This window comes from Vombatus ursinus, unplaced genomic scaffold (genome assembly GCF_900497805.2).
Source record: "Vombatus ursinus unplaced genomic scaffold, bare-nosed wombat genome assembly UNPS02014932.1, whole genome shotgun sequence".
Lineage (NCBI taxonomy): Eukaryota > Metazoa > Chordata > Mammalia > Diprotodontia > Vombatidae > Vombatus > Vombatus ursinus.
In genome coordinates this window covers 4,928,624-4,941,310 of record NW_020954710.1, presented here as the reverse complement: position 1 = coordinate 4,941,310, position 12,687 = coordinate 4,928,624, and positions in this window count along the sequence as shown.

The following is a 12,687-nucleotide window of genomic DNA, read 5'->3' as shown; positions in this document are numbered from 1 at the left end:
GTGGGCTAATGATTTCCCCCTGGCAGCAGCCCCATAGGCCCTCAGAGCAAGGTTTTTAATGAGAGGTAGGTGTGCTGTAACAGTCTCTTTATTCCATAATTGAAGCCATAATTGAACTTGAGGTCACATCTGAAGGTCCTATTGATCTGCATAGAGTGAGAAAATGCTGATGGCTGTGGAGCTGGGAGAATCTGCAGCCTGGGCAGATTTGGAAATCACTTTCTGGGTGACCCCTGGTAAGGCAGCCAGCTGATGGGCATTGTAAAATAATCTTGCAGCAGAAACAGTCAGTCTAGTTGCTTTCAGAGATCATCTAGAAAGCCCGAGAGCCCACTTGAATGAAGGTAGTACTACCCAGGGAGAGTGATGGCAAACATTTCCACAGCTCTCCTCCTGCCCTACTTGACAAAAACCAGACATCACTAATCCCTGAGCCTCAAATCATTATATATAAGTCACTCCTTAGGCACCTACCTCCTCCCTCCTTCCTTCCCCCTGAAGAAGGACAAAATTGATATGCCCTTTGTAGAAAAGACAATGGTGAAGTATAGGCAACTAAAGACAATAGCAGGACTAGGTTTTGCTGAATTGTGATTTGGTCTGAAAAGCATCTGTTGTCTGGGAGTCGGCCTAAGATGGATGTGCTTTGGTCTCTGTTAGGCTAGCCAGGGAAAGTGGTGGTCCCCATGCCCATTATTACTAAAGTGATCAATGCTATAATTACACTAGTGTCTAGTAACATTCAACAGTCATTCAAAGGCTCAATCTATTATCGACTTTAGAATTGGAAGGGACCCGAAAAAAAAAAAAAAAAAGAAAGAAACAGCAGAGTTGGAGTGGACTTTGAATTACTTATAGTCCAGCCCTCTCAATTCACAGAGCAGGAAATTGAGGCCCAAGGTGATATAGTGGGTGTGCTGACTCTAGGCCCCTTGCTCTTTCCACAGCAACGAGTGCCCCCTTCCTTTGTTCCCAAGAAAGAACTGCAGTGACTGTAGCTACACCTCCAGGGTGTATTTCAAGGGAAGTCATATCAGGAAGTGAATTACTCTATTGCATGATGATTTCCAGCCGCCTTCATTACAACATGACCTGGAGGCAGTAGGGCACAAGGTTGGGAGTGGTGGGTGAAAATACCAGATGACAATGGGCAGCACCAGGAATGTACTATACAGGACCACGGACAGAGAAGCTTCGCGGTTTGGGAAGCTTCGTGGCTGATTATTTCAGCACCGCGGACAGTGACTCACTCATTAAATGGCGTGGAAATAGACTGTGTTGGCAGTACGCATTTGTGGAGAGCAATCTCCCCACGGTTTGCTATTTACACCAACTCTATTGCTTCCAGCTTTGTATAACAAATTAAATTCTGACAGCATTAAAAATGTATGCCTGACAAAAAGATCTTCGGGTGAAGTGGAAAGAGAGTTCAATTTGGAGTAAAAAGACGTTCAAATCTGTACTCTAACATTTATCACCTGTATGACCTCTAGCAAGTAACTACATCTGTCTAGGCCTTGGGTTTCACCATCTGTAAAATGAGAGAGTCGAGCTAGATACCCCCTAAAATTCCATCCAGCTTTAAATCTGTGATTCAATAATGATCCTGTGAACAGATCCAATATTTTACTTTACTTTTCCTCTCCCCCACCCCGATTCTCCACAGCTGATTAATTTCCAAGTGACCTGGGAATAGAGATCAAATACCTGCTTGTAGAGCTTTTCACCTTTGGAAATAGCAGAAGTACCACAAGACTTGAAGCAGACTGAACTCCTTGGTCCTACTCCCAGATCTACAGTAGGCTGACACAGGGTTCAAGCCTACCTCAGTTTCACCTAGAAAAACAGATAAATGTCAATTTCCACAAACATGTGGAAGAGAGATTACATATACTAAGTTTGACACTGAAAGGTCAAAACAAGAAGCAGCTGCTTGACAGTTGCAGAAAGGCAACTTGTAGGCTTGAAATGGGGTGGGGAACCTCCAAATTAGGGCTTTTCCATAGTGGAATGAAATGCCGTGAGAAGTGGCAGCTTTCCCCTCATAGGAGATCTTCAAGCAAAAAGTGAATATCATTTTCCAGGTATGTTTCAGTGGGGCTTTTTGTTCAGCTAAGAATTTGATTAGATGAGGTTCTTTTTCAACTCTAAGAGTCCACGATTCTGTGATTCTGGCCCTAAAGGGATGATAAGGCTTCCCCTTAAAGAATGTGTATGTTTCCTGATATTTTCTGATAGTACTGACCCACTACAAGAACATATGCATTGAATTGGGCCTTAAGCAATGAGGATGCACCACAATGTTATTCACATACACTCTCAGTGAGAGCATTTAAAAAGGGAAACAAGATAACAAGGAGTCAGTATTCATAAAGCATAGAGCATGCCTCAATTACTTCTCTCTCTCTCTTCCTCCCTTTCTTCCTCCCTTTCTTTCTCTCTCTTCCTCTCTTTCTTTCTTTCTCTCTCTCTTTCTTTCTTTCTTTCCTTTTGTAACACAACCAGAGAGGTTAATTAATGATTTCTCTGAAGTCACAACTCTAACTATAGAACCAGGTTTTTTAAAATCTCCACATTTTATGACCTTTATCATATGTGAGCAATCTCTGCTCTGTCTCTCTGTCTCTCCCTCTCTGTCTCTATTGCTCTCTCTGACTCTGTCTCTCTGTCTCTGTGTCCTTTTTGTCTCTCTGTTTCTGTCTATCCATCTCTTTCTTTCTTGGTCTCTCTCTGTCTCTGTCTCTCTCCATTCCTCCCTCCCTTCCTCCATGTGACTGTAGATAGACACCTGCTCTGTAACTCAGAGTCTCAGAGTTGCTTGGTTAAGTGTTTTGTCCAGGGTTGTACAGACTGTTTGTGTCAGAGGCAGGACTTGAACCTTCTGGCCTCAGAAATTCAGGGATTCTTCCTGAAGCCTTCTATCCTGCATACTGCCTCGTGCCCCTTATTCACAGCAAACTCACATTTATGTAACACTTTAAAGTTTAAAAAGGTGTCCCCCCATAATGTCCTTCAGATAAATAGTACAATGTTAACATACCCATTTTCTATATGAAGAAACTGAGGCTGAGAGATAATGTGACTTAGAATCAAAGATTCAGATCTAAAAGGAATTTTAGAAGCCATCTATGGTAATCCAATCATATTACAGATGAAAAAAAAACTAAGACACAGAGAAGGTAAGTGACCTGCCCAAAGTCACACAGCTTGTAAGTATTGGTAAAAAGGATCTGAAGCTGGGATTCTAGCTGGGATCTAGGATCTATCTGGGATCTAAATCTAGATCTTCTAACTCTAATTACAATGTTCTTTCTGCTACACGAACTACTATGTTCCAGGCACTAGGGATACAAATAAAAAGAATGAAAAATGATCCATACTCAAAATGAGCTTATGTTATAATTGGGGAGAGAAGTACACATAAAAATATGTAGATATAGATATAGATATAAATATGCACATATCTATATCTATATGTAATAAATGTGAAGTGAATAAATACAAATATATAAAAAGTAGTTCAATATAACCACTAGCAGTTGGAAGATCGGAAAGATTTCCTGCAGAAGATGATGCCTGGGGTGTTTTAGATATGCTGAGTTTAAAATGTCTCTGGGACATGCAACCACAACCTTAATTTTTTTTTTAGGCAATTGGGGTTAAGTGACTTACCCAGGGTCACACTGCTAGTAAATGTCTGGGGCTGAATTTGAACTCATGAGGCCAGGGCCAGTGCTTTATCCACTGTACCACCTAGCTGCCCCCTTAATCTTGCCTCTGGCAGAGGGATCATATAAGTGACTCTTTGTAAAGCTTTCTAGTCCTTACTTTTGTAATGGAAAGGCTTTATGGGTTCAAGAAAGAAGAATCCTCTATCTTGGATGGAGGGGCCCCCTCTCCCCACCAAACTTCTACTAGACCCTACTTCCCCCACAGCAGACCTTTGACCCTGAAGGGCTGTTCTGGCCTCAAGCTTCTTTCCTCAGTCTCTCCAGCCCTTGTAAGCATTCAGAAGATGTGAAAACTCCACAGTTACAATGCACATTCTCAGAATGCAGTGAGTCCAGGCTTCATGGCTACTGGCAAGTTCTGTCAATGCTAGGCTGCTCCATTCAGCATGTAATTAGAATCTGTCATCTCATTAGCATGCAAAAAAAGAGGGGAACCCAGGAGGCTGTCATGATTTAGAAGGTGTTCCATAGGCATCTCTTGTGGCTCATAGGAAAGAGGCATCATGGGTATGTATTTGTTATGGAAATCACACCTCACCCATACATATAAATCTACAAGACAGGCTCTTGTCTTTTCAAACAGTTCCATAGGCTGCAGAGACATATTCTAGGGAACTATTGGAATACTAGGGCTACCCAGAAAATATAAGCCATTATGTCCATTTCAGTGAATGCACACCCCAGTTTTCCAGGGAGGCTCTTCATGAGAGGAGAGAAAAGGAAAAGAAATCAAGAGGGGAGAAAAGAAAGAAAAGAGAGAGGATGAAAGAAGATGAAAAGGGAGCAAACAGAGAGATTGATAAAGGAAGAGAAGGAAAGAATGAAAGGATAGAAAAAAAGAGGAGAGGATACAAGAAAAGAGAGGAAAGAAAAAAGAGGAGAGAGGAGAGGTGAGGAAAGAAAAAATGTATGGGAGAGAAGAGAGCAAAGAAGAAAAAGAAGAGAGGTGAGTTGAGTGAAGGAAGAAGAAAGAGGGGGGAAAGATGAAAGAGGAGAAGGGGAGAGAAAAGAAAGGCAACTTGCTTCTGTCATCCTTAATTTTTCTCCACTTTCTTCACTTCCTTTCTATTCTACCCTCTGCTCGATTTTCTTCCTGCCCAGATGTTTCTAAACTCAGAGAGTGCAACATGAACCATGGTCCTGGAGGCAATCAAAGATAGTTACCAGCTCTGCCCTCCACTTGCTGTGTGACTTAGAGGGAGTCTCTCACCACCCCTATTCCATTTGCAAAGCAAGGTCCCCTTCAGAATTCCCCTTAATATGATGATTTAAAGACAATGAAGGGGACATTGGTTCTGCCAAATCCAAATACTAATGTAAAGGAAAGAATGCAAGGCTCAAAATCAACCTTCAACTCTGCCACTCCTTAGCTCTGTGACCTGCCTATCTCACCAGGATAGTTGTAAGAATCAAATGAGAAGAATTTGCAGAAATAATTTAGTGAATTAGACACTGTTCTTGCAGTCAGAAGACCTGGGGTGGAGTCTCAGCTCCATAATTTACAAACTGCATTACTGTGGCCAAGACACTTCACTTCTCTAGACTTCAGAGAGGCACATTGGATAGAGTGCTGGACCTGAAATAAAGAAACCTTAAATTAAATCCAGCTTCAGATACTTCTTAGCTGTGTGGCCCTGGATAAGTCACTTAGCCTCTGTTTGCCTCAATTTCCTCATCTATAAAGTGGGGATAATAATACCACCTACCTCCCAGGGTTGCTGTGGGAATCAAATGAGACAATAATTGTAAAGTACATATCACAGTATCTGGCACATAGTAAGTGCTAAATAAATGTTAGTTATTGTTGTTGTTGTTACTTTTGTCTACCTCAGTTTCTTTTTCTGCTAAATGGAGATCATAATAGCACCTACTTCCCGGGGGTGGGGGGGGGAGGTTGTAAGGATCAAATGAAGTACTATTTGTAAAGTGCTTTGTACATCTTGAAGCATTCTACAAATGCTAAATATCACCATTAATATTATTATAATATTTGCCCTGCCTACTCCCAAGGGATGGTTGTGAGGAAAGCCCTTGAAATTATAAAGGATTGTCCACATAAAAGAATGTATACACACATTGGAGTGTGTAGGAGGTAGCAGCTGAGATGAGCATTGAAGAAAGCTAAGGATTCTAAGAGGCAGGGATACAGAGGGAATATATTCCTGTTATGGAGGACACACATATGCAAAGCCACAGAGAAGGAAGATGGAACATTGTGTATGAGGAGGGAATGGCAAGCAGTCCCCAAGCTGACTCCCCTCATCAGGAAGTCCTCATTCACTAGAGAACCAGTCTAATGAAGGCTCTGAGCACACCTTCTGTGCTTACTCCAATCCTATCACCAGCACTATGGTTTAGTCCCTTTCCATGGAAAAGGAGGGAAAACTGATCATCTTTTCCTAAGAATAGAAGACCCCACCATCACTACCACCACTACCACCACCACCATCCCACCATCTCTCTCTCTCTCCTTCCCTCCTCCTTCTCTCTCTTTTTTCCTCCTCCCTCCCTCCTTCCATTCTCTCTGTCTCTGTCTCTGTCTCTCTCTGTCTCTCTCTCTCTCTCGCTCTCACACACACATACACACACACACACACACACACACACACACACCTCTACAATATAGATCACAGAATGTTAAGAGCTGGAAGGAACCTTAGAGATCATGTAGCCCAATCCCTACCCCACCATGTTACAGATGAGGAAACAGATGCTCAAACAAGGGAAGTAACTTGTCCAAAGTCAGTGTTTTGCTCAATAGCATCCCTTCTAGATCCTAGGGAGGCACCTGGCTTCCATGAAAGGCCACTTTGAAGCTGACAGGCTGATGTTTTGCCTATCAGGAAGAGGAGGAGGAGGGAGGCAGTTTAGCTGCAGCCAAGGCTGGCAGATCTGCGACAAGATCAGGGAATTTTCAAGCATGAAAAAGGACTCCAAGAGATAAAGGAACTGCTAGTCACTTTCTTCCTAAACAGCAACTGGATTGGCATTTGCTTTGTTCCACCTCTTTCCCTCCACCTCCAGCTCCCCTCCAAGTCAATGGTAACTAAGCATAGCCTGAAAATCCTGGTTGTGCAATATCTGGTTCCTTAGGAAACTACATGATTTCATTAGCTTTCCAAAAGCAGAGGGGATGGGGTAGGGGAGAGGAGACTGTTGGAGGGAAATGAGGAGAACTGAGTGGCAATGAGGGGGCATTGCTCTCCTCATAATAACATGTACATACTGGGTTAAAGTTTGCAATACATAATTTCATTTGAGTCTCAGAACAATTCTGTGAGGTAGAAACTACAGGTGTTCATTATTTTTATTATTGTTCAGTTGTTTCTGTTCTGTCTGACTCTCTGTGACTCCATTTGGGGTTTTCTTGGCTAAGATACTGGAGTGGTTTGCTATTGCCTTCTTTAACTCATTTTACAGATGAGGAATCTGAGGCAAACAGAGTTAAGTGATCGCCCAAGGTCACATAGCTAGTAAGTGTCTGAGGCCAGATTTGAACTCAGGAAGATGAGTCTTCCTGACTCCAGGCCCTGGACTCTATCCACTGCAACACCTAGCTTCCCCATCACAAATGTTATTACCCTCATTTTACAGATGAAGAAAGCAAGACTCTGACACAATGAGGGTCAGAGGGAAGTTCAAAGCCAGATCTTCTGACTCCTAGCCCAGCAGTCAATGGGATCTTAGAAGTTTGAAAAAAGATCTGTTTCACGCAGGGAGTAATAAACTCAAGGAACTTGTTTTCTTGAATAATAGTCCAGGGTGAAAAATACAAATAGATTGGAAACAAGAGTTAGATAAACTTGACGATGGCTGGGCCATATTCAACACTTCTCAAAGAGTTGAGATTCCAAGAGGTATGGGAATTCTCTCCACCAATGCAGAGCACAACCTCATCATGCGTTACGAGATGGTCTTTGGGAATTCTTGGGATCATGGATTTCTAACTGGATCTTGGAGGTTGAAAGATCATAGAATCTCAGAGTTGGGAATGACCTCAACGGCCAGCTAATCCACCTGTATCTGAATAATCCCTTCCACAATATCTTCAGTATCCCCAACAAGTGACCATCTAGCTTCTGCCTGATGATTTCTAGGGAAGGGGAGCTCACTACCTGCTGAGGCAATGCATGCCCTTTTGGGGTAGCTTAACTTGTCAGGAAGCCATTCCTTCTAACAAGCTGAAATTTTCCTTGATGAGATCAGAGATTTAGAGCTGGAAAGAATCTTACAGGCCATCTAGTACAATACCCACATTTAACCTTTAACAAAGCTCTCACCCCATTCTGTTGTTAGCTCAAGCTCCCACCAGCTATGTTGTTAGGAGTCTGTCCCTAGTACCCCAGTTCCATCTAGTCACTTAACACCAAGTAGCTCCTGTAATAAAGGAATATCTGCTTCACAGATGTAGCAAGAACAAACATATAAACATTTATCTCAAGCACGTTGAAAGGATAAGGCCCTCTATACCACTTTGGTCTCTGTAGTGTGGTAGTTGGTAATTAGGCTCATAACTTAGCTCAGTTTCTACATTGCATTAGCAAGTTCATGTCCAAAGGCAGCATCACTGCCAGACGATTCCTTCCTCTCCGATGCAGAAGGTCACTCCAGGAACCCAGCACTTAGCACAGTGTCTGACACAAAGCACATACCTGATAAATGCTCAGTGACTTGACATGACTCCCTTGCTCTTTGGAATATTGATGCTGTGATGCCTGCCAAACCTGTCTGGGACTCTGACTTCCAGATTTCTGTTGTTCTCATTTTGGAACAAAGTAAGAGACTCTATTGTCTTCACCAACAATAGAAAACAGTGAATTAAAATCCCAAGGACCCCTGTTTCTTTGGGGCTATTTGGTCTCAGGAGGTAGGTCTTACCTTTTTCCCCTTAGAGTAGTGATATCAAACTCATATAGAAAAAGGGACCACTAAACTATACATAAGGTTACCTGCTGGTCCCATATTGTCTTAGAAAACCACACATTAACATTATCTATGTTTTACTGTATTTTTATTTTATTTTGTTAAATATTTCCCAGTGATGTATCTTAATCAGGTTCTATATTCGCTTTCCCAAGTGTTGTGCTTGAGATGTATATTTGACTCCTCTGCCTTAGAGAATCATCTCTCTGCCAGATGTTGTCATCCCACCATAGCTGAAGACAGTGAGGCAAAGAGGGGCAAAGAAGAAGGGGACCTTTTTGAAGGTGAGACACTTCTGGCTACAAAGCCAATAGAAAAGGGCTTTTCCCAAACCAAGTGGCCAGCCAACTGGAACCAGTTACAAAACATCTACTCCAATCCAAGTCTACTCCAAATGTCATGCTCCAATCTCTCCAAGAATGCCCTTACACATTATCATGATTGTTTTGGAAGCTACTCCCTAGCATCCTTCACAGGGAGAGATACCATCTCAAGTGGTCTTGGCTCCCAATACAAACAGGAGAAAAAATTGAAGTCCATAGAGGCAAAGTGACTAGTCCAAGATCACACAAGTTATGTGTCAGACACAGGATTTGAACTTCAAAAGAATTGCTCAGAAATCATTTCTAGGCAGTCTTATGGCCAAAAAAGGAGGGGGAAGAGATTCCTGTTCAAGGTAGAAGGGAGCACCTGCCATATTTAAGACCATGCTTTTCACATGAGAACTGAGTAGGGGCAGGAGGTAGTGGTAGAAGGCAGGGGCTCTGGTTTGAAGAGCCAAGTGTATTTGAGAGCCTTAGCACCTAGGCAGTGGACAGTGTGTGCAAAGAATGAATGAATGAATGAATGGAAGAATGAATGAATTTATTAAGTGTTTACTATGTTCAAAGCACTGGGTTAGCTCTAGGAATACAAATAGAAAAGGAAGACAATTCCTGCTCTCTAGGAGCTCACATTCTAATGAGAAAGACAACATATGTGAAAGATTTCATCTGCAAGTCAAATGAAAAAGTCCCATGGTCCTTAGGGCACAGCAGCAAAGCAGATGTTAATGCCTCTTCTTTAGTGTCATTTCCACTGATAAAATCACAACAGTTTCTGATGCTGAGCCATTTGATGGTGCCAAGGACTTTGGAGACAAGAACTTTCCTTTCTAGGTCTCCACAGCTATGGCTGTAGCACCTTCATGTGCCGTTGCTGCATCTCCATAGGAGCTGCTTCCTGAGATGATGTCAGTGGGCAGTGGGCTGGAAGCATCCCTATTCCCCAGGCTACTGAATCCAGGGTCCTAGGAGCACAGTAGGGTTCTGCATGTGTGGGCATTTCTCAGTGGATATATTCCTGAAACAGAGATTGGCTGGGGCTCTGACTTTCTCTCCCAGTATAAATCTCAGACATCAGTCAGTTAACTAATAAGCATTTAATAAGTTATTACTAAGTGCCAAGCACTGTGCTAGGCACTGAGGATAAAAAGAAAGTAAAAAAACACAGTCTTGCTTTCAAGGGGCTCACATTCTAACAGGAGGAGATATGTGAATAATGGTGTACATATAAGATACTGAGAGAAATTATTATTTCTCTCTTATATTAGTAATAAGTTATTGAATTAGGACCAGAATTTTCTCAAAAACCTGTGAGTTGTTCAGTCTCTAAAGGACATTGTTGATGGATGAGATTGCCCAAATCTTGGGGTACATGTCTTTTGGGGTGCACGCCTTTTGATCCTAAGTGAAAGACCCCACTCAACTAGAGAATCTTACAGAGAGTTTAATCTAAGGTAAATTCAGGCAGGAAGGGGCCAGGTTGTAAAGGGCTTGGAATGTTAAACAGAGGGTTTTATATTTGATCTTGGAGGTCATAGGATACCACTGGACTTTATTGAGAAAGAGAATAACATGAGCAGAGATGTGCTTTAGAAAAATCATTTTGGCAGTTGAGTGGAGGATGGATTGGAGTGGGTTGAGGCAGAAAACAAAGTTAGATGATCACTTCCATTTATCTTGGATGATACATCTCTCTTAATGAACATTGTATCAATTTTTCACATTGTTTCCCAATTTCAAAAAAATTCGTAATTTTTCACAAGTCAATTGTTCACTCATTGAGCTTTTCTGTTCAGTTGTTTTTCAGTCATGTCTGACTCTTCATGACCCCATTTGGGATTTTCTTGGCAAAGATACTGGAGTAGTTGGTCATTTCCTTCTCCAGCTCATTTTACAGATGAGGAAACTGAGGTAAACAGGGTTAAGTGATGGCTAGGGTCACACAGCTAGTAAGTGCCTGAGCCTGGATTTGAACTCAGGTCTCCCTGATTCCAGGCTCAGCATTCTATTCACTGCCCCACCTAGCTGTCCCATCATTTTTAGTTTTCAGTCTACTAAAACCCCCAGATCTTTTTCAGTCAAACTACTATGGAGCCATGCTGCCCTTATCTTGTACTTGCTAAGGTACAGATGAGGAGTCTGAGATGCAAGGATGATGTGACTTGCCTCCTTGCTTTCCATTGCACCATGCTATTCTTCTTCCCTCCATAGTTTTAAAAACAAAAAGCATCCCCTGGTGGCCAATCATCTGGTGCTGAGCCATTCTGAACTTTGCTTGCCTGGACCTTAAATGACATGGGACAGGCAAAAGACATTCATTCAGTCCATCACAGCTATCAGCAAGATTGGTGGGCCCTGCCCAAGCTTGAATTCTGCTGAGAACCCAGTCACCTTCATGCCACAATGAAGAAATGGAGAAGACTTTCATAGATAATTCACCCAAGAGAGCCGATGGCCTCAGGACTATGAACACGGTCTTGACTGGCTTAAGGGAAAAAGCACTGGACTTGGGCTCAGATGACCAAGATGGAAACTCAGATGGAGGAAGCCACTGGCCCAAGGTCATTCAGTGAGTTAGAGACATAGCCAGGGGCAGAACCCAGGTGTCCTCACACCCAAATTACTTCATGCTGCCTTGGGAAGGTGACTGCTCTTTTCTGGGCCTCAGTTTCCTCCATCAAATGAGGAGATTAAGCTCAATCAGACCAAAGTCCCTCTCAGGTCTAAATCCAATGATCCTGTTAGAATCCTATCATTGGTTCAATTCAACAGACAAATGTCAATAGACATTTGTTAAGCACCCACTGTGTGCAAGGCTACCTGTAGCAGAGAAATCTGCAAGCACCAGACTGGTATTGCTACCCCCTCATTAGTGAATTCCTGACACTCACAGCACAGAAGAGCCAGCCCAAGAAGGATGTAGCATGAGGGCATGGGTAGATTGCACGCATAAATCTGGATTCAGCTAATCGTGACTTTATGGAGGACATGTTTCTGAAACAACCGAGTCTATAAACACAGAGTAACCCTGCTGGGTAAGTGCCTATTTACATAAGACTCTTCTAGTCTACAATTGATGGGCCTGGGAGGCTGGGACATTCAAGGACAGTTCCCTTTCCTTCTGGTTTTTTTTCCTTCCTGAGCTAAATGTCTCAGGGAATATACAATCCAGCATAGCCTGTCCTCACTATCTGAATCACATTGAACCAGGCAGGCACCACCCCCAGCATGGGACATGATTTCATAGATCACCTACACCACCAATGTACTCAATATACAGAAAGAGAAACTGAGATCCAAAGAAAGAAGTGATTAAAACACAGAAAGTTAGAGAACTGAGGTCTCCTCACTGAGTTCATTTCTTGGTCTTAAAGGTATTTTTACCATAGTTTTGTAGATCAGGAAACTGCAGCCAAGAGATGTTAAGTTACTTGTCCATGATCACACAGCTAGGAAGGGCCAAAGGCCATATTTGAACCTAAATCTTCTTGACATCAAGTCCGAAATTCTCTCTGCTACAAATCTACCCCCGCCCACACACAACTTGGTTTTTTGCATTCCACAGTGTTCTCTCTTCCATATATCACTGGAGTCTCACTGCAATCTTGGGAGACAGAAGGTGGGGGAAAGATAAGGAGTGTTCATTGTCCTCACTTTATAGGTGGGGAAACTGAAGCCCAGGTTGGTAAATGACTTGTCCGAGTTTATAG